The sequence below is a fragment of the Lagenorhynchus albirostris genome, chromosome 4, assembly GCF_949774975.1.
Source record: "Lagenorhynchus albirostris chromosome 4, mLagAlb1.1, whole genome shotgun sequence".
Lineage (NCBI taxonomy): Eukaryota > Metazoa > Chordata > Mammalia > Artiodactyla > Delphinidae > Lagenorhynchus > Lagenorhynchus albirostris.
The window spans coordinates 46,606,661-46,630,316 of NC_083098.1; the positions used below are offsets into that span (position 1 = coordinate 46,606,661).

The following is a 23,656-nucleotide window of genomic DNA, read 5'->3' on the forward strand; positions in this document are numbered from 1 at the left end:
GACGCAGGTGTGGCAATTCCTAACATTCCCATTTAACTTTCCTGTTTGGCCTATGCAGAAGATGTCTTCATCTTGGATAATGATTATGGATTATTGTAAACTTAATCAGGCAATGCCAATTGTAGCTGTTGTTCCCGATGTGATAACTTTACTTGAGCAGATTAACACAAGTACCTGGCATCTGGTACACAGCTATTGATCTAATTTTTTTTCCCTTAAAACAATTCTCAAGGATCACAAACCTTTTGCTTTCTACTAACACAGGACAATAATACACCTTTACTGTCTTACCTCAGGGTTATGTCAATCCTTCTGCTCTCCATGTAGTCCCTGCCACAGTCCCCAGAGGTCTTAACCATCTTGACATCCCACAGAACATCCCACAAAACATCACATGTGTCTCCTTCATGGATGATACCATGCTAACTTACTCATCATGGGCAGAGAGTAGTAAATATTTTTATGATTATTCCCTATAGTAAGTTTCCTCTGCTGACATAACTAGTGTAGATTCTATTTTCCTGTCTGTCTCAACTCTAAATCCCACTTTCCAAAAATTATAGACCAGACGTCTAAACCAAACAAGAAATTATTGCTGGGCAAATAATTTACAGACAAAATAATAGACAAAAATAGACAAATTGACAAAATATTAATGTCTATTATTTTTCCATGGAAGTCTGGGTTTCTCCATAAATGTCAGATATCTTTCATATGATTGATATAAGTATCACAGGAGATATTCAAACAAATTTCACCACTGGCTTCAAAACTCCCTTTGATGCCTTTATGTGATACTGGAGTAAATTCTGGTCCTTTGGCTAATTTCTCATTGTCTATGAAGTGAAAAGCATGTTGTGGGCTGAATTGTATCTGACTCGCATTCATATAATAAATCCCTAACGCCCAGTACTTCAGAGTACAATGGTATTTGGAAATAGGACCTTTAAAGACGTAATTAAGTTAAAATGAGGTTGTTAGAATGGGTCCTAATCCAGTATGACTGATGTCTCATAAGAAGAGGAAATTTGTACACAGAGAGACATCAGGGATGTACACACACACACACACACAGAAGACCACCTGAGAACCAAGGAGAGAGGCCACAGAAGGAACCACACCGGCCGACACCTTGATGTTAGACCTCTATCCTCCAAAACTGTAAGCAAAATTTCTGTCGTTCAAACCATCCAGTCTGTGTGTGGTATTTTGTTATGGCAGCTGTAGCAAACTAATACACAGCCTATGGTGTAAAGAGGTAATATGGCTTTTAAAACTTTCAGTAGTAAGAGACAAAGATCACAAGACAAGGGTGAAAGTGTCTTTGTCTTTGTGTCTGTTTTGGTGTGTTTGTGCATCTTTGTTTCTATCTGGATCCCTACTTCCCCACTGTCTTTCCCTCTCTTGATGACTCTTTCCGGTTTTGTTTTGTTTTGTTTTGTAGGGGGCAGAGGGTTTTATTTGACCCCCTCTTTCTCCTTCCCTCCCCCAAACTCTCTTCCAATTAATTAGTTAATAGTAATGATACTTACTCTGTGTTAACCACTATTCTAAGAGCTTTACTTCTATTAACTCATTAAAACCTCACAATGAACTTACGAAGTAATTACCACCTTTTATCTCAGTCTTATACATGGGGAAATAGAGGGACAGAGAGGTTAAATAACTTGTCCAAGGCACATGGTTAGCAAGTGACAGAGTTCAGAGGTGAGCCCCAAAATTCTGACTCAAGAGCTGGTGCTCTTAATCGCTATGCTAAGCCAGATTTCACATAAAAGAGAAGGATGCCTCTGGATATGTCCATTCCTAAATAAGCTATTTTTATTGATTTGAAGACAAATGGAGAGAGTATTTTATATCTTATACCTAAGTTAAAGTCACTTTGGAATTTATATAGCCCTCAATACTTTTCCTTGGGTAATATTAAAAAGTTGTCTCGGGGGCTTCCATGGTGGCGCAGTGGTTGAGAGTCCGCCTGCCGATTCAGGCGACACGGGTTCGCGCCCTGATCTGAGAGGATCCCACATGCCGCGGAGCGGCTGGGCCCGTGAGCCATGGCCGCTGAGCCTGCACGTCCGGAGCCTGTGCTCCGCAACGCGAGAGGCCACAGCAGTGAGAGGCCCGCGTACCGCAAAAAAAATAAATAAATAATAAATAAATAAATAAATAAAAGTTGTCTCTTTTTAATAATCCAGAAGAGTCATATACACACAATTTCTAAATTCAAATATAAAAATTCTAATGATAATGAGTTAGAAGTATGCCTTGATATTGTAACAAATATACAAGTTAATCACTTTAATCCTCACAGGAAACTTGTAAGTTAGAAGGAGCTGGTACATTACCCATACTTTACAGATGAGAACACAGAAGCCAGGAGACATTGAGGACAAGCTAGATTGCGAGGCCATGAGGAGGAACCTTGGATATCAACTGCAGGGCCCCCATCTCCCTTTACACCACTCTTATTGCCGCTCAGAGAAGTCAAGTATGCTGCAACCCTAGAGCCAGCATTTGTTCAACTGTCACGACATCACTTTAGCCAAAGCACAGAGAAGATGCAATGCAGTTAGAAGGAAGATTTTACAGTTTTCCGTGCCTTGGCCTGGATAGCATCGTGACTCACAAAGCGAAAAGTGGATCATGGCACCATATCTGGCTGCGTGAGAGTTTCCTCCATTGATTTTTTTTCTCCATCTACTGCTCCAACTTGATCCTGTTTAGTGAATGAGTCTGACGGAAAACCCAAGCCTGCATAAAAAGCTCCCTGCTGACGCTCTGTCACAGCCGCTCAACCTAGGCTCCCAGGAACTTGGGCAAGCGGAAGAATCCTTTGTCTTCAGACTATGACAAGAGTGGAAAAAAATCCCAACTATTTGGCTGTGTAGCATCATTCGAGCATGCCTTAATGGGGAAGGTCTAATGAGGAATGCAGCCTTTGAAAAATCGAGCTTTAACAACTCCCAGAGCATTCTCACTGTACAATTCTACACCATTATCATTAATAGGATTCAAACTACAAATCAGAGATTATGTTACTATTTTACCCAGTTTGATGGCCACGGATGCTTCTTTTCTTTACTGGTTATGTTCAAAGAGATCTTGGCCTGTTATTACAATCAAATGTGCCGGAGAAAACATCCCTATTCTTCATGGATTCTATGGTGGTAGCAGGAATAAGAGAATAAAAGAAAAGCCAATTTTAAACTACCAAATGAACCGCAGCTGCTCCAGGCCCCTTCCAATCCCCCCTTCCTCTCCTGTTATTGACCTAGTAATGGATTCACGTTCTTGAGCTTAACTCAACTTTCAGAGGGGAGCTGGGCCTAAAACCAGCTGGAATGGTTTTTGAAGGTACCCAGAGGTCCTTTCCAAACACAGGGCACAGGTTTCTGGCAGGTAAAATTCACTTATATTTCCTCCTCTATAATTTCTCCCAAAGCAATTCAAGAGCATTCCCTCCAACACTGTACTCCGTGCATGGTTAAAATGTTTCCAGTTAAAAAGAAAAAAAAAAAAGACAAGGAAGTCTAAAATACTTCAAAAGTGTGTGTGTGGTGGGAGATTTATACGGTCTGTGTATTATATCTCAATAAAATTGTTACTGTTTTTAAGCATATGTGTAGTTGGGAAGGGGAGAGAATGGATAAACATGACTGAATATAGAATACTGCTGATTTTAAAAGGCATCCCTAAGAGTGTGGGTAATGGGAAGTTAATGCTTAATGAGGGTAGTTTCAGTTGTGGAAAATGAAAAAGTTCTGGAGATGGGTAGTGCTGATGGTCGCACCATAATATGAATGTACTTAATGCCACTGAATTGTACACTTAAAAAATGGTTAAAATGGTAAATATTACGAGTTATATATTTTACCACAATAAAAGTCATCATTTTTTTTAAATTAACAAAAACCATTACTACATCAAGACTACATGTTTATTGTAGAAACCTTAGAAAAAGAAATGAAAAAAGAGGAAAATATAAATCCCTTAAAATCCCATTATCTGGACACAACCATGTTTTAGTACTTTTGTATATATAGCCTCCAAAATTTTGTCAGAAACATATAAGTAAATAAAACTGGGGTTGTACTAGGTGTATTATTTAGCAATAATTTTGCTTCTCACTCAAAAAACAAATATATGTATATATATATCTTTCCATGCTTAGATAGATAGATTACACGTACAGTTGGCCTTTCATATCTGCAGGTTCAACCAATCATGGATCAAAAATATTAACAAAAAAGATTCCAGAAAGTTCCAAAAGGCAAAACTTGAATTTGCTGCATGCTGGCAACTATTTGCATAGTATTTACATTGTACTTATAACTATTCACATATTATTTACATCGTATTAGGTATTACATACACCTTAGATGTACATACACCTTAGATGATTTTTTTCTTTTCTTTAGGATAAGCCCAGAGTTATATAATTGTTGAGTATGCACATTTTTAAGAGTTAGTACTTGGTGCCCTCCTGAAAAGACTGAACCAATTTGTATTCCCATGGAAAATGTGTGAAATTACTACCACCAAGTGCATGTTGTTACTCTTCCTCATCTTTTTCAGAATTAGAGGAATTTAAAAAGAGTTTTTAGTGAAATAAGTCAGGCAGAGAAAGACAAATACTGTATGTTTTCACATACATGTGGAATCTAAAAAGCAAAACAAATGAACAAATGTAACAAAACAGAAACAGACTCATAGATGTAGAGAAGAAACTAGTGGTTACCAGAAGGGAATGGGGGAGGGAGAGGGGGCAAAACAGGTGAAGGGGATTTTTACAAACTCCTAGGTATAAAATAAATAAGTTACAAGGGTGTAATGTACAGCACAGAGAATATAGTCAATGTTTTACAATAACTTTATATAAAGTATAATCTATAAAATATTGAATTACTATTTTGTACACCCGAAACTAATATAATATTGTGAGTCAACTATACTTCAATTTTTTACAATTCTATCTCATTTAAATCTTTATTTCTTTAAATACTAAGGAGAATAAATGCTTTTCCTAGATATTCCAAAACTCCCTGTTATTCTTTTCTTGTGAATTGCATGTTCATGTCCTTTCCCAATTTAGCTTTTGTGGGGGTTTTTTCCTTATTTGTACGTAAGAGTTCTTTTATATTAAGGATCTTACCCTTATCATATCTTTTATCATATCATTTTAGCTTATGGAGCTTCTGCCATGTAAATATTTTCAATTTTTTCATAGTCAGATCTGTTACCCTTTCTTTCCCTTATAATATTTGTCTTTGGCTATCGTACTTTCCTTCCTCCAAATAATAACAATATTATCTATATTTTAAAGCGTGACATAATAAAGGCCATATATGAAAAACTCACAGCTAACATCATACTCAATGGTGAAAGACTGAAAGAAAGCTTATCCTCTAAGATCAGTAATAAAATAAAGATGCCCACTTTCACTACTTTGGCATAATATTGGAAGTTTTAGCCAGAGCAAATAGGCAAGAAAAAGAAATTAAAAAACATCCAAACTGGAAATGAAGAAGCAAAATTATCTCTATTTGCAGATGACTGACCTTAGATGTAGAAAACCCCAATGGTCTCACACACACACACACACACACACACACACACACACACAGAACTAATAAACAAATTCATCAAAACTACAGGCTACAAAAATTAGTTGTGTTTCTATGCCTAGCAGTGAACAATCCAAAAAGGAAATTAAGAAAACAATTCCATTTACAACAACATCAAAAAGAAAAAATATTAGGAATAAACTTAACCAAGGAGGCAAAAGACTATACACTGAAAACTGAAAAACATTGCTCAAAGATTAAAGAAGACATAAATAAATAGAAAAACAGCCCATGTTTGTGTATTGGAAGACTTAGTCTTATTAAAATGTCAAAACTACCCAAAGAGAACTATACATTCAATGCAATCCCTATCAAAAGTCAAGAATTTTTTGCAGAAAAGTCCAACCTAAAATTCATGTGGAATCTCAAAGGACCCCAAATAGCCAAAAAAACAACAAAGTTGTAGGTCTCACAGTTCTAGGTTTCAAAACTTACTACAAAGCTATAGTAATCAAAACAGTGTTGTCCTGGCATACAGACAACCATATAGACCAATGGAATAGAATAAACAGCCTAGAAATAAACTCTTACATATACACCCAAATGATTTTCTACCAGGGTGCCAGGACTATTTAATATTCAAAAGACAGTCTTGCCAATATATAGTATTGGAAAACCTGGATATTCACTTGCAAAAGAATGAAGTTGGACCCTTACTTTACACCATATACAAAAATTAACTCAAAATGGATCAAATAATTAAATGTAAGAGCTAAAACTATAAAACTCTTAGAAGATGCAAAGGAAAAACTTCATGACATTAACTTTGGTAATGATTTCTTGGATGGGACACCTGAAGTGTATGCAACAAAAGAAAAAATTGTGTGCTTCATCAAAATTAAAAACTTTTGTGCATCAAAGGACACTATCAGCAGAGTCAAAATGCAACCCACAGAATGGGAGAAAATATTTGCAAACCATATATCTGATAAGGGATTAATATTCAGAATATATAAAGAACTCTAAAACAACAACAACAAAACAATCCAATTTAAAAATGGGCAAACAACTTGAACAGACATTTCTCCAAAGAAGATATACAGATGGCTAACAAGCTTGTGAAAAGATACTCAACATTGTTAATCATTAGGGAATGTAATCAAAACCACAATGAGATACCACTTCACACCAGTTAGGCGGGCTATTATATAAAAGAAGGAGGAGGGGAAGGAGAAGAAGAAAATAACAAGTCTTGTGAAAGAGGTGGAGAAACTTGAATCCTTTGTGCATTACTGGTGGGTAATGCAGCTGTGGAAAACAGTATGGCATTTCCTTAAAAAATTAAACATAGAAAATAAAGCATTTTTCAGTTACAAAAAAAATAAAGCATTTTTCCAGTTTCACATAGAACTACCATGTGATCCAGCAATTCCACTTCAAGGTATATACCCCCCCAAAATTGGAAGAAAGTATAATGGACTGATTGTGTCTCCCCCCACCCCCAAATTCATACCCATGCCTATATTTGGAGTTAGGAAGTGATTAAGGTTAAGTGAGATTATAAGAGTGAGGACCTGGTGTGATAGAAGTAATGTCCTTATGAGAAGAGACACCAGAGAGCTCCCTCTCTACTCCATCTCTGTCTCTAAGTCAGGAAGAGAGCTTTCACCAGAAACCAAATTGGCCAGAAACTTGATCTTGGACTTCCAGCCTTCAAGGACTGTGAGAAAACAAATTTATGTAGTTTAAGCCAGCCAATATTTTGTTATGGCAGTCCAAGCAGACTACGACAAAAGGCACTCGAGCAATATTTGTACACCTATGTTCATAGCAGCACTATTTACAATAGCCAAAAGGTGGAAACAACCCACATGTCCATCAACAGATGAATGGGTAAACAAACTACAATGGAGTATTATTCAGCCTTAAAAAGGAAGGAAATTCTGACACATGCTACAGGAAGGATGGACCTTGAAGACATTAATGATAAGTGAAATAAGCCACAGAAGGACAAATACTGTATGATTCTACTTAGATGAAGTACCTAGAGTAGCCAAATTTATAGAGACAGAAAGTAGATTTGGGGGAAGAGGAAAATGGGGAGCTGTTTAATGGGTACAGAGTTTCAACTTGGGAATATAAAAAATTGTGGAGATGGATGGTGGTGACTGTTGCACAACAAGGTGAATGTACTTAACGCTGCTGAAATGTACAGCTAAAAATAGTTAAAATGGAAACGTTTGTTATGCATATTTTACCATATTCAAAAAAATTTGAAGTGTGCTTGCTAAAAGAATCTAAACAATACAGAAATACATGAAGTAAGCTTATGAAGTAAATTTATTTCATTATTTTATATGTAAACCTTTAATTCATCTGGTTTTATTTTGGTGTTAGGAATGAAGTGGATCCAGGTTTTATCTTTCCTGATCACAGTATTATTGTTAAATAATCCTTCCTCCCCCATCACCCCTACTAATTCTCTTTCATCATATACTAATTCTTATCTATGTAGTGGATCCATTTCTAAATTTTCTATTTTGTTCCATGGTGCCATTGGCCAGTCAATTTGTTCCTGCCTCACAGTTTAAAGTATCACACTTTAAGGTGTAATTTATATGATATAAAATGCACAGATCTTCAGGATACAATTCAATGAGTTTTGGCAAATGCATACACACACATAGCCCATACCACTATTAAGATATAAAATATTTCAATCACCCAAAAAGATGCTTTGTGCCTCAGTCAGTCCCCAGCCATCCCCATCACAGAAACAACCATTTTTCTGATTTCTTTCACTGATGATTCATTTTGCCTGTTCTAAAAATTCATGTAAATGGAATAATTCAATATGTACTCCCCTGTGTTCTACCTTTCTTCACCCAGCACAGTGTTTCTGTAGTTTATCCATGTTGTGGCACGTACCAGTAATTTATTCCTTTTTATGGTCGAGCAGTATTCCATTGTGCAGATGTGCCACGATTTCTTTACCCATTTCCTATTGTCAGATATTGAGATCGTTTCCAGTTTGGAGCTGTTATGAGTACAACTGTTACAAACATTCCTGTACAAGTCTTTATATAAACATACGTTTTCATTTTCCTTGGAGGACCATACTTTTAAATTACTATAGCTTTATAATAAGTATTAATATTTACTACAGACATTCTTCACTCATTATTTTTATATTTTCTTTCTTAAAATGGGCTATTTTTACATTATTCTGCCAAAACACGCCTCTGGGAATTTTTGGAATTTGATAGATTAGTTTAAGAAAAACTAACATCTTGATAACATTTAATCTTCCCATTCCAAAACATGTTACATTTTTCCATTTGGTCAGGTCTTCTTTTACGTTCCTCAATAAAGTTTTAAAATTTTTATCAAAAAGTGCTGCACATTTCTAGCTTAGTTAATTCCTAGGTAGTTTTATTTTTTTATTACTACTGAAAATTGGTACCTACCCAACCCCCCACCCCCCACCCATTATTTTTTCTTATTATTATTACTTTTCTACAGGAGGGATCTCGGTTTCTTTTTTAAATTATCTTGTATCCAGCCACCTTACTGAATTTTTCTTCTAGTTATTCTATTATGAACTATTTTAAACATTTACTTTGCGGAGGGTTTCTTTCTCTGAAGAAAATGGAAAGAAAATTATCTCTTTCTAAAGCCCTGCTGGATTGCTTTCCAATCCTGCTTTCATTTTCACACTCCCTTATAATCAGTTATTTGACCTACCAACAACCCCAGCCAGCATCTCCTTTCTTTTGTGTCGACTATAAAACTTCAGGGAAGTCAACTGTCAATAGGAAAGTGACTTATACCTTTCAAGAACACATTTTGAATTAAGTCTAGTGCATATGAGAGCTAGAGTCTATAACAGAAAAACAATAGGTTGTTGTTGATTAGTTAATTACACAAGTATCCATCATCTTTTTCCATGAAGAAGCAGCCACTACACATTAGTAACAAACATGTAAACGTTCACCATAGATCCCTTGGATCTGAGACAATTTTGATCAGCAGATACTGGAATGGAGGATGATAGCAAGGACTTTTGTAGACATTTGAGAGACTCTTCTCCCACATGTTATGGGTCCCCACAAGAAGTCAGAGTGGACAGCCAGGAAAGTTACCATGGGGCAGAGAGAGCAACTGGGCATCATCCGTGGTCAAGAGGCTCCTGCTCTCAGGTGGCTCATGCCTCCCACATGACTTCATAAAGTATAAGATGGCCCTTGTAAAATGCTTCCTCACCCCTCACTCTGAAATGCTTCTTTTCCTTCTTTATCATCTAACCAGTTCAGCAGCTTACTCACCTTTATAACCTCCAAAGGGGTAAAACTTCACTGATTTCCATATCTCAATGAACACAAATTTCTCATACTTGATTGTTAGCACCCCTCCTCTTCTGCAGTATTAACATTTTTTCTGTTGCAATGTTAAATGCCTTTGTGTCCTCAAACTCCACTAAAGAATGAAATTCTATCCTCAGCAATTTAGCAAAAACTTCCATATTTTACATTATTCTGCTTTCCCAGGACACTGCACCTTTATTTCTCAAAACATGAGCAGAATTAAACAGATTTAAGACCCTGACATCTGACAACAAGGAAGGCACTCTTCCTTCAGAGAAGATCCTAGAATCCACTGCCTAGGTCCTCTGAACGTGCCATATCAGGTCTCATTTCCTAAGTTCTCTTATTTTTTTCCTCTTCTTTTTAACTTGAAATATAGTTGATTTACAATGTTGTGCTAATTTCTGCTGTACAGCAAAATGACTCAGTTATACACATATATACTTTTTTTTAATATTCTCCTAAGTTGTCTTCTGAACAACTTTTTAGATTGTCATCATTCCCTAAATAATTAGGGCACTGCAATGTTGTTTAGAGCTTCATTTTTGTCGTCTTCCTCTACTACTTTAAATTTCAGTTAATGAAATCAATACTAAATGCTGAACATGGTGAGTAATATCTATTTTGTGATTCTTCCTTATTTTCTTTCTCCTTTTTTGTTTCTCCTACTTTTTATTACCAGAATAAAAGTGGGGTGTTTTCTTTACAATTCAATGATTTTTAATATAAAGGTGGGCACTCATCACTGCCATCTACCTTCAAAACATTTCCACCACCTCAAAAAGAAACTTTGTACCATTTACTGTTACTCTCCATTCCCATCCCTAGCCTTAGGCAACCATTAATCTCCTTTCTGTCTCTATAGATCTGCCTCTTCTGGACACCTCACATAAATGGAATTACATAATGTGTGTTTTATTGTGTCTGGCTTCTTTAACTGAGCTTAATACTTTTGAGGTTAATCCATGTTGTAATATGTATCAGTATTCAGTTCCTTTTTATTGCTAAATAGTATTCTGTCATATGGCTAGACCATGTTTTGTTTAACCAGTTGGTGGGCATTTGGATTTTTTCCACTTCATGGCTATTGTGAACAATGCGGCTATGAACATCTGAGTATGTCTTTGTATAGACACAGGTTTTCATTTCTCCTGGGTATATACTTCAAAGTATAATTGTTGGGTGATATGGTAATTCCGTATTTAAGAAACTGGCATCTGTTTTTCCAAAGTGGCTGCACTGTTTTACATTCCCACCAGCAATGTATGGAAAGGCATATTTTTAACCTCTATGAAATGATGGCATAAATAGGACAAACCAAGGAATTTTGACTAAGAAGAATGCATCTTTTACCCTGCTTGAGAGACGGGAGGTTGGGAGAGGATTCTCTTCTGTACTACTTTCTGAATCTATTTTCTGTTCCACAGGCCCCCTGGACCTAGAGTGGGCATGAATGTGCTCAGCAATCAATGCCACGGGGTCAAAATGAACATTGACTTGCCAAGACCGCCTTCATTATAATGAAATGCCCCTCCCTGTGCTCACATACACAAAAACACAATTTTTTAAAAATGCTTGTTAATTCCCACTGATGCAAAGAAGCAAATACTTATCTTCCTTTCCACCTCTTTTTTTGATAGCATATATGTTTATTGCTTGCTCTATTACTCAGAGTTCAGACTGCTATAAAAGTGCTTTGACTGAAGGAGGGAACAATGCCTTTGGCATTATTATATTCAAATAAGAACGTAGAAAAGAGAAGACTGGAAGCATATTTAGTTTCCTTTGAGCTGCCAATTTCATATAGCTGACAACATGAATTATATTACATAAAATCTATTCATTATTCTATCCATTCAAGAGCAACTTGAGGTTTAAGGCAGACTAATGGCTGTCACATGAAGCTACTGCTTGTCAGTCTTCAGTGAACTCAAGCAAAAAACAAGGAAATTGGGAACGGACAACATAGGGAGTCAAAGAATATTCATACTGTGGGGAAACCGCTCCAAAAGAAAAGAAGCTTCTTGTATTGAATTTGGCAGTGGTACAAGTTACACCAGGAAACTGCATTTCTGTGTTGAAAAGTTATTGTGTTATTTTGGGGTTGGGATGGGCTGGAAATCATTTTACTGCTTATTTAGGTGCCAAACTTCATACCATTGACAGGTTATACTGTCAAATATTCTGGACTTCAAAATATGTTGTTCATTTTTCTTCTTGTGCTATGTTTATAGAATGAATTGAGAAAGAAAATAAGCAACATAAATAAAATTCTTGAAAAGAACCTATGCTCAGAGGCCCCCCACAAAAATCAGACAGAAAAAAAAAATCTTCTGTCTGTTCTGCTCATGGGGCCCCATTTTCCTTAACCACTAAGCTACATAACCTACAGAATAAAAGAACCCAAAGAACAAAAGAGAAACTGGATTGTCCTCTCAGAGGGGAGGGGAAAGTCTCTTGGTGCTTGACTGATACAGAAAAAAAGAAATAAGGATGAAAACAGTGAGACTTATCAACGAATTCAATGGAGAAAAAAGAGAAAGGCAAGCGCATCAGCGAGAGGGCAGAAGATGAAAGGGAGAATTGCAAAACATCATATCTAGGAATGAATTTCTCCTTTTCTTAGCACCCAAGAAAATATTATGTCTAAGAAAGTATGGGATTCCTCCTGCTTGAATTTCAGAGCAGAGTAGAAAGAGATCTATTGTACATTAGATTTTAGGTTCTAGCTTTCACTTAGCAAGCATCCTCTAAATGGTGGTTATCTTGGCTTGGGTTTCCCCAAGCAGACTGTGAGACGAGAATTCAAATGCAAGGAGTTTCACTGGGAAGTAAAGAAAACTGAGAGGGAAGTGGGCAAAGGAGGCAGGGAAAGGAAGGCAGTCACATTATCAAGCCAGCTACAACCGTGGGCAGCTCCAGGAGCTAGTGGAAAACACGCACCTCACTGTTATCCCATCCAAGGGATGAGGGAGTTGGACTGGTCACCTTCCGACTCCACTCAGTCACAGGTGGAGGGCTGCTCCCAGAGTCATTAACCAAAGGGGAGGCAAAAGAAAGTCCATAAGTGAAGAAATGCAGATGCTGACAGTTGGAAGTCAAGCCTCTGTGCACAGCAGCGAAAGGTGAGGGAATGTGGGTGTGGCCACGCCTGGGTCAGCTTCAAGTGGTATAAAAACAACCAGGGAACACCTCCCTCTTTGGGTGCAGGGACCCTGTTTGCTGTTGTTTCCCAATTCTGTCGTATTTTAGGCATTCAGTAAATAATGTGTTAACTAAATGTGTTAGTGAATGCATGAAATAGCTTTAAATCCTGGCTCCATCATTTGTGAAAAAACTCTTTGCTCATACATAAAAACAAACCTTGGGACTTCCCTGGTGGCGCAGTGGTTAAGAATCCACCTGCCAATGCAGGGGATGCAGGTTAGAGCCCTGGTCCAGGAAGATCCCACATGCCATGGAGCAACAAAGCCCCTGCGCCACAACTACTGAGCCTGCGCTCTAGAGCCCGCGAGCCACAACTACTGAAGCCCATATGCTTAGAGCCCGTGCTCTGCAACAAGAGAAGCCACCGCAATGGGAAGCCTGTGCACCACACACAAGAGTAGCCCCAGCTCGCTACAACTAGAGAAAGCCCGTGCGCAGCAACGAAGACCCAATGCAGCCAAAGATAAATAAATAAAAATAAATAAATTTTTAAAAGACCTCATTCTACGAAATAATAAATGACATAACCTAAGATAGCACCTGACCCACAGCGGGAACTGATTAAATGTAGTTATTATGTATCGATTTCCTTCTTTCTGCCGTGCAGTCCTCCCTCCTTTATTTTGCTTTTCTCTCATAGAAAGGAAAGGTGGCTGTAGCATTTGATAGTATCCTAGTTCAGAAATTTGAGAAATTTGCAATGTATCTTGACCCAGTGGAAGGGCCCACACCAACGGTTTCTTATTAAAGGTCAAATTCATTGACTTACATATGTAGGGGAAGCTGTGATAGCAGTTCTTTCAAGAGAGGGCCAACACTTATTTAATTGTAAGTTTTGAGCCAAGAGCACCACTATGCAAATACGAATGCAATCCTGAAGAATGACACTAATTCTTTTAACCTGCCTGCTGCTTATATTGAGGTCAATGGATGACTTTTTTTTTTTTGACCTGATGCTCATCAGTAATTACTCCAAAGTGAAAATATGAAAAAAAAAATCAAGGACTAATATGAAAGTGTCAGATATTTTCTGCCTTCTCATTCCCCAAATTCACCCACTCTCATACTCTTTTAATGTTTTATCTCAACACTAAACATGTGTATTTCTTTCTAGAACTCAGCCAGATCTCAGGTCTGAATTCCAATAGCTCCTTTCCCAGTTTCCATGAAACAAGGCCTGAAAAATGTGAACTTCTCAGAGGACTGCACACAAGAAGATAAAAGCTTAAATTACACCCGTACAACTTCCTCCATTAAAATTTATAACTTTTCAAAGGAAAAGAGTAAGTCAATTAGTTCTAGAAATCCAATCTTTCTTCTTACCTTCCAACAAATGTGTGGCTCAGGATCTAATTTAATACCCAAAGTGCTAGGCACTTAGTCCAACTAACCTGAAGAGTGCTTATTCCACTTAACTTGCCTGTGTTTTGAGATCTGTTTAAAATGTTGACATCTTTAGAGTTCTAGGATCTGTCTAAACTACATTTCCAGGAGCCAAGTAAAGGTGAGGGTTGAGGCCAGTTGATGGACGCTCCTCCATGAAAGAACATTTGTTGTGCTGCTGAGCTTATAACCAGGTCTCTTCACCAAGTTGGGGGGCATGAACTTGAAGCCTCTCAGAAAATCAGTCCTCTACCAGTTTGAAACTCAAGTCTGACTGTGATTCAAATGCAGGCTTTTTCATTGACCCTGCCTGGGGTCAAACCTTTATCTTTCCTTCCTTCACCCTTTGCAGCCTTTTCCCCCTCACTTTCCCTTTCAGTGCTATATTTTATCCTCAATGTTTCTGAAAAGCACAGTGGGTTAAATGAGATAGTGTATTAGTTTCCTATTGCTGCTGTAACGAACTACCATGGACTTGGTGGCTTCAAATAACAAAAATTTATCATCTGACAGCACTGGAGGTCAGAGTCCAAAATGGGGTTTATTGGACTAAAATAAGATTTCAGCTGAGTTGTGTTCTTTTTAGAAGCTCCAGAGGGGAGTCTTTTCCTTGCCTTTTCCAGCATCTCGAGGTCACCTGCATTCCTTGGCTTGGGTCCTACATCATTCTGACATCTGCTTCCATCTCTCTCCTCTCCAACTAGTCTGATCCCTATATAAACTGGATCCAGCCCCTGTTAGCTTTAAACTGGTTAGTGTTCATTTAGTCAATTAGTGTTTCTCCTGGGGTAACAGGCTTGATTTGAGGGTTAAGGTTTTATCATGGCTTAACGATGTGATGGAGTGTATCCAGCCCAAGAGGTAAGCCCTAGGGTTTAGGCTAGTGAGAGGGGGAAGTTTAAGTCAATTGAGGAGACAAGGGCGTGATAGAAAAGCAAAGGCAAAGATGATGATTGTGCATGGAGATGAAAACACAATATCTCAGCTGAAAAACAACAATCAGAGACGTCAAATGAGACCAAGGTTAGAACCTGACAGAAATAAAAGATAGCAGGAAGCAGAGCCTGGGAAAGTGGGAGGAGTCCAGTTTAATTCTTGAGGTTGATATCTCAGTCACACCCCTCATTTCATGGTGCAAGTGACCTTCAAGATACCATTGAGCTGCCTGACTTTTCCACACAGTTCACACATCCCACTTCTTCCCCTAGAAATCGTGACATGGGCCGAAGCAGATGGAAGGATTCTCTGGAACTATAAAATGACAATGCAGTTTTTACTTTAAAAGGTATTTTTTAGGCTTAAAGTTTAAAAGGTCTTCTCAGCCTTTTCATATAAAAAGAACTAGAAAAAAAGGCATGTGGAAATACTGGACATCATGAGAAACACCGATTTTGCTTGAAGGTCTCATGCTTAGGTTAAACTTGATTACAAACAGAACTCAGCTGGGAAAACCAGCCCCGCTGTGCAGAAGCCTGTAGGTAACTTTGATCAGCCCCTAACTACTTTTATGACCTTAAGCAAGCTTCCAGCGTCCTCATCTATAAAGTGGAATTAATAATAGAATCCGTACCTCACAGAGTTTTATGATGCTTATGTGAACTAACATGCCAGTTACAGAGCAGGATCTCAGTAAAGTTAGTCATATTGCTATGACAAATCTTGCTGTCTTTAAGTGAAAAATAACCCAAGAGATCAACAGTTATGAGGTAGAGGGGGAGAACTTTCTCCCAACTACAAAAAGAATATTTACTGTTTATTTATGCATAATTCCATAAATCACAATGAATTTTGACAGTTTTCTTTTGGAAGGCTCTGTCTTGTTGTACACCCAGGAAGTGCCTTAGAAATGTATGAGAGAGAGGAGACACTGGCTTTAAGAGCCAGCATAGGGACTTCCCTGGTGGTCCAGTGGTAAAGAATCCACCTTCCAATGCAAGGAACACAGGTTCGATCCCTGGTCAGGGAACTAAGATCCCACATGCCGTGGGGCAACTAAGCCCGTGTACCACAACTACTTAGCCCGCAAGCCTCAGCTAGAGAAGAGAAAAACCAGCACATCACAACTAGAGAGAAGCCAACATACTGCAACAGAAGATCCCACGTTCCGCAACTAAGACCCGACGGAGCCAAAAAAAAAAAAAGTCAGCACAAAATAATCACCCAGAGTTTAATTACATGCAGTTGGCCCATCCCACCATAAGTAGAGAAAGAATTGTGGTGTGATGTACGCTTCCTCACACCCTGCATTTAAGTTCAGTCCAAGGTCCTTTCTACAACCTACAAGGTCCTGCCTGATCTGACCCCTGCCCCCCTTTGCATTTGATGTCATACTGCTCTCTCTCCTGCCTACTGCTATATGCTGAAAATGTGTCCTTCCCAAAATTCATGTGTTGAAACCTATACCCCCAGCGTGATGTTATTTGGAGGTGGGGTCTTTGGGTGGTGATTAGGTCATGAGGGTGGAGCCACTTTGGGTGGTGATTAGGTCATGAGGGTGGAGCCCTCGTTAATGGGATCTGTGCCCTTATAAACTAGACCTCACAGAGCTCCCTTGCCCCTTCTACCATACGAGGACACAGGGAGAAGATGACATCTACGGACCAGGAAGTGGGCCCTCACGAGATATTGAATCTGCCAGTGCCTTGATCTTGGACTTCCCAGCCTCCAGAACTGAGAAATAAACTTGTTTATAAGTCACCCAGTCTATGGCATTCTGTTATAGCAGTCCAAACAGATACCTAATATACTGCAAAAACATCTTTCTTCATATTTCTGAAACATTCCAAGACCTTCCTACATCAGCCTAACTTATAAACCTCTTTTATATCTGATTTCTTATTTCTCATCCATCAGGTCTTAGCTCAGAAGTCATCTTATCAGAAAACTCTTCTCTAATCATCCTACTTAACGTAAACCCTGCTCCTCATACCTCTACCTAACAGATACTACCATTCTGGAACTCATCTTTTTTTTTCATAATAACCCTGAAATTACCATATACAAACATATTTTCCACCAGTCTATTTCTACTGAACTATGAGCTCCACAAGGGCAGGGAATTATCTGTTCAGGTAGCAACTATTGGCCATGATACGGAAAATTAGCCAAGTATCACCTTTGTTATGTGAGTTGCTAACGTCTGTTTGGTACCTACTACTCTCCCACCAGTCCATAACATCATGTCATAACTAAACTTCAGAAGTGTTTTGTCATTTCAAAGCATTATTATATAGTTTAATCCCTTGGATACTTATAACAACTCCATTGGGTGAGAATGTTCCATTTTTATAGATGAGGACACAGATTCAGGAAAGCTAAGTTACTCGCCCACAGTCACACAGCCAGTTAAGACTATGGTAGAGATGAAATTTGTTTATTTTCACTCCAAGCCTTAGAGTGTCTGGGATGTGTATTTTGCTACACTACACATCTTTGCCTAAAATGAAAAGAAAAAAGATAACATAGAAATTACAACCCCAGGGACTTCCCTGGTGGCACAGTGGATAAGACTCCACACTCCAGCTATGACAAAGTGAGAGAGTGGCATGGACATATATACACTACCAAACATAAAATAGATAGCTAGTGGGAAGCAGCCGCATAGCATAGGGAGATCAGCTTGGTGCTTTGTGACCGCCTGGAGGGGTGGGATAGGGAGGTTGGGAGGGAGGAATACGCGAGAGGGAAGAGATATGGGAACATATGTATATGTATAACTGATTCACTTTGTTATAAAGCAGAAACTAACACACCATTGTAAAGCAATTATACTCCAATAAAGATGCTAAAAAAAAAAAAAAAAAGACTCCACACTCCTAATGCAGGGGGACTGGGTTTGATCCCTGGTCAGGGAACTAGATTCCACGTGCATGCCGCAACCAAGAGTTCACATGCCACAAATAAGGAGCCCATGTGCCGCAACTAAGGAGCTGGTGAGCCACAACTAAAGAGCCTGCCTGCCGCAACTAAGACCTGGTGCAACCAAATAGATAAATATTTAAAAAAAAAAATAAAGGCATTACTAAAAAAAAAAGGAAATAAGACATATATTTTTTTAAAAAAGAAATTACAACCCTAAATCAATACAGACATACCAAAGGGCATTAAATATAAAGGCTTTAGTTAGATCTTATAAATCTCTAAGGTAAAATGCAGTTCAAGATGGAGAAGGCTATAATGAATAGATGCATGAATAGCTGAGGAATGAAAAAATGCAGTTGATTTAGAAAAGCCTCCTCTGAAGGCAGGAAAGAACTGTCACTTCCATTCTACACACCGAGCCACACAAGTTCTCTTTTGTGGGGATAGTCATTAGAAGAGAGGAAGAAACAGTGCTTAGATTTAGCAAAGAGTCTTTGCCTTGTTTCGTTTCATTTCGTTGAGAAGGGCCCAGGTTGTCAGAGCATAAAAGATGGATGGACTCCTGAGATGGACCGAGTGGGAAAACAGTGACTCTGCAGCTCTTTGGATCAAGATGTTTGCTGTTTGGAAGTACATCAAAGGGAGAGACGTGGACGATTCTGTCTGTGGGTTACTTAAGATCCAGAACGTCCTTTAGGGTTTTGTTTTTTTCAAAGATTGATAGAAAGTCTCGCATTATGTGTCTCCAATCACATTGTGGGTTCACGAAAATGAGACAGACAAATATTTCTTAAATTGTGTTCCCTACATAAGAGGCAGTGCCTTGGGAATCTATTACCTTTAAAAGAAAGCAGAGTTCTTAAAAGTGCTAAGAGCCATCTGGTATATCACCTCAGCATGCTGCTTGAATAAAAGTTAGTTCCAACAACATTGATAGGATCACAAACTTAGTTTTTATCTAAAAACACATGACCATTAAGCAAAGTTTACATAGTTTCAAAAAGTTAAATCAAAAACACAAATTTTCTTTTCTTCCCCAATCAATTTAATTCAACAGACATTTACCAAACATTATATATGTGCAAGACATCATTAAATTGAAAATCAAACTCAACCTACTTACCTTAATTTTTTAAGCAGGGTTTTCTAGTATATACTACCCTCATCATCTTTCTAACAAAGACTTTAAAGAAGATCCCCTTTAATATTTCATTTGTCTCCCTCTTCATTAATACATCATTTTTATCATTGTTATGCATAGTTTAAGCATTGTGGATAAGAGAAAGTAAAGAAGGAAGAAAAGGAGGGAGGGAGGAAAGAAAGGCCCTTAGCTTCCAGAAGTTAGCAGCCTAACAGGGAGCTAGGAAAAGTATGAATGGCACAAGCAGAAAGCAATTAATTATTTTCTCACTAGCTGAGCTTTGCGTGCACACAGACACACACACACACACACACACACACACACACACAATTTGTTTGCTACGGCAGAAACCATCTTGGCAAATAACTGAACTTTATTGTATCTCAGTTTTCTCTCTGCATAATGAGGAAGTTGGATTAGATGATTGCTGAGATTCTTTATAGCTCTAACCTCCGATAGGTCATTCAACATTTATTGAGCATTTGTTGTGTGTGAAATGGGAAGTAGAAACGGGATATACAGCCTGAGTGAAACTCATTTGGCTTTAAAGTGATTATCATTTATTGGCCAAATGCAAACAACTACCTGTACTAGAAGATGGCACGAATAAAGGTGCTGGGAACATGCGAAGAAGGAAGACTTGATGCAAATGCAGGACAGAAGGGGATGGAAAAATGAGGGACCAAACTAATTAGTTTAAGGACAGCAGACAGATGAGGCTACCCTAGTATGAAGGGCAAGTGATGTTAAAGGAAAGAGCAAGAAAGGTAGGAAGAGAACCTCAGAAAGGACTGGCTATTTTAAAAGGTCAATAACAAGCTGATCTAGCTGGGTTCTTGGAAGGAGATGAAAAAGATGACTTTGGGATGAGCTAAACCAAACAGCCCAAGGTCTTGGGAAACGGCCTAAAAGTCAATTTCACATTGAACTCAGAAACCGGCTACCATAAACTCATAAAAGGATCCTTGTTTTAGTGCAGAAGAAATGGGTCAAGAGAGATTGTATGGCTGACGTTGGCGTGTTGAAACTGAGGATCGCTAAGGAAGCTAGAAGGTTGTAATGTGCTCAGTGTGGACAGATGGATATAGAAAATCCAGAAGTGAGGAAATCTCAACATGGTCATCCAGACGACTTAAGTATGCTCCAAAGGAGTCATTTCCTAACCTACGGGCTGTTTCTATTTCCAAGGCTTCTCACAATGTAGCAAAGCAGTTCATTTCATCTTGAAAGGGCAGGTTGATTGGGCTGTTCTGGATGATTCTCTCCAGAGGAGGAATTTTGAAGAGGATTCAGGGATTATCTCATATCACTGAGGCTAGAAAAACCCAATGAGAGAATCCACTTTAAAATCTGAGTAGTGTCAGCCACCAGGAAGACAGGGGGCATAAGTTTGAGGTTAGCCTCTGATGTCATCTAGCTAACACACCCCCTTACAGATAAAGAATGGAAAGATGGGGTTGGGATAGGGGTGGTGAGCCAAGCCTTGGTAGGGGAAGGCTGAGATTTAGATCGACAGGAAGAGGATGATGGTGTTATAGGTGGTAGAAGCAGATTCAGAGAAGGAGGGGTGATGGCGTGGAAGATGGAACCAACAGGATTTACTAGTGAGATGACACAGAAGACAGTCTAGCCAGAGCAGAGATACCTCCCAGGCAGGTAGGAATCAGGAGCATTGATGACATAAGAGACAATGGCTGACCTTCAGTTCTGAAGCCCAGGATTTTTTTTTTTTTTAACACACACGAGAAAAAGCCTTTATTTTTTTTTCTACAAAGGACATCAGAGGCTAAAAACACAGGACCCGGAGACCAGGTGTGGAGCACCAAGACTCCTGTTGTAGCCAGTACTTCTTAGATACATTGTCTCCAACCCAGCCCTCTGACGCATACAATTTTGGGGGGCAAGTGCAATCATTTCCAACAACAGGGCCATTCAGAAACACTTCATTTATCCAAAAGCTCTTCAGAGAGGATCTCTGCTTGACTGCTTCAAGGAGCTGTCTGCCAGCGACAGCTTTTCTGTGGTTGTCAAAGGATGGTCTAGTTGCCTCCAGGCTAATCTGTTCCAGTCGCCAATCCTCCAGAGAGCCCAGAGCATCCAAGACCCAGGAGCATCTATTGAAGTCTGGGTGGGTTTGCTTTAGGATTTCCCCCATATAACTAAAATAAGCCTCACTTTTCCTCCTCTTCTTCCCAAAGGCTGAACTGGTACGCTCATACTTCTTTGTGGCTAGACTATACATTTTAGTCTTCTTCCTAGGGAAGACCATGTAAGCACATGAAGTACATGTGGAGGTTTAAATCCTTTGAAGTGCACAAAAAAGGTGCCTCTCCAGGTGGAGACGCCACAACAATACTTACTAAGAAATGTTAAGTGGTCCCTCCTTTTATGGGTCTTGAACTACTTACAGGAGTTCCTGTACCTATTTTAGGGGACCTTTACAGGACTAAGATTTTTTTTTTTAACCTCTTTATTGGAGTATAATGGCTTTACAATGTTGTGTTAGTTTCTGCTGTATAACAAAGTGAATCAGCTATATGTCTACATATATCCCCATATCCCTTCACTCTTGCATCTCCCTCCAACCCTCCCTATCCCACCCCTCTAGGTGGTCACACAGCACTGAGCTGATCTCCCTGTGCTATGCGGCTGCTTCCCACTAGCTATCTATTTTACATTTGCTAGTGTATATATGTCCATGCCACTCTCTCACTTCGTCCCAGCTTGCCCTTCCCCCTCCCTGTGTCCTCAAATCCATTCTCTGCATCTGTGTCTTTATTCCTGTCCTGCTCCTAGGTTTGGCAGAACCTTTTTTTTTTTTTTAGATTCCATATATATGTGTTAGCATACAGTATTTGTTTTTCTCTTTCTGACTTACTTCACTCTGTATGACAGACTCTAGGTCCATCCACTTCACTACAAATAACTCAATTTCGTTTCTTTTCATGGCTGAGTAATATTCCATTGTATATATGTGCCACATCTTCTTTATCCATTCACCTGTTGATGGACACTTAGGTTGCTTCCATGTATAGGACTAAGATTTTTTTTTTTTGGCCACACTGTGCAGCATGCAGGATTTTAGTTCCCCAGCCAGGGATCAAACCCAGGTTCCCTGCATTGGGAGCGTGGAGTCTTAACCATTGGACCACCAAGGAAATCCCAAGGACTAAGATTTTTAAAAATTGTTTTCTCTAATAAATTTTAAAACATATATAACAAAAGATTAATCCCATATTTTACCCAGATCATAGCTCTAGAAACTAGACTGAGACAAATATTTGGTAGGCAACAGTGACTGAACGGCAGAGTATGTCAAGCGCGTGGACTCTGGAGAACCAGGATGCCTGCATTCAAATTCCACCTCTAGCACTTTCTACCAGCCATGAGAGCTTCAGAAAGCTACTCAAAGTCTGTGTCTTGGTTTCTCATGTATACAACTGGCATCATAATATTACCTTCCTCGTGGAGTTGTGGAAATAAAATGGGTTAACACACATGGATCTCTTCGAATAGAGATCAGCACCCAGTAAGCACTTAGTAAGTGCCAGTATTTACTGGTGGTCGTTACTGGTTGTTGTTTGTTGTTGTTCTAGTTGTTATTTGATTATGAATCCTAGGGGCAGGTGCATCCCCACAGCAGGTGGAACCACTTTTCTCAGCCACAATACGGAGTGAGTCATAATAAAATCATGCTGCCAGCTTCCTGAACTCTTGAAATACTTGAGCTTCTACATACAATCCCTATTTTTTTAAAAAAAGTTACCCTTTCTTTTTGAAGTTTACAGATCACAGAGGCTCTTTCCCCAACTCCACCTTTCCTTTTCAAGGACATTAAATCCCAAAGAAAGGGATTTGGAAGTGATTTCTTTTACTACCACAATTTTGTAGCTCCTTTTTCCCCATTCATTCTCCCACCTCATTTGTACCTAAAGAAAAATGCTACTTCATTCATTATACTGTCACACCTGGCAGCTTATAACTGCTCTGTATAAATGTACCTGCCTTTCATATCAAAGACTTAATGTGTACTATCCCTTCCCTTCACTTACAATGGGGGTCACCCTACATTAGGGGAATAGTGAACATTTGGTGGGCAGCATATGAGCTAATGGGCACTTTCTTCATAGTCCTAG

General features: G+C 38.8%; 1 pseudogene; it reads right to left on the reverse strand.

Annotated features, from left to right (window-relative positions):
• Positions 1-21,306: 21,306 nt before the first annotated feature.
• LOC132519073 (histone H2A.N-like) lies at positions 21,307-21,808 on the reverse strand (annotated as a pseudogene).
• Between the last annotated feature and the right edge of the window lie 1,848 nt (positions 21,809-23,656).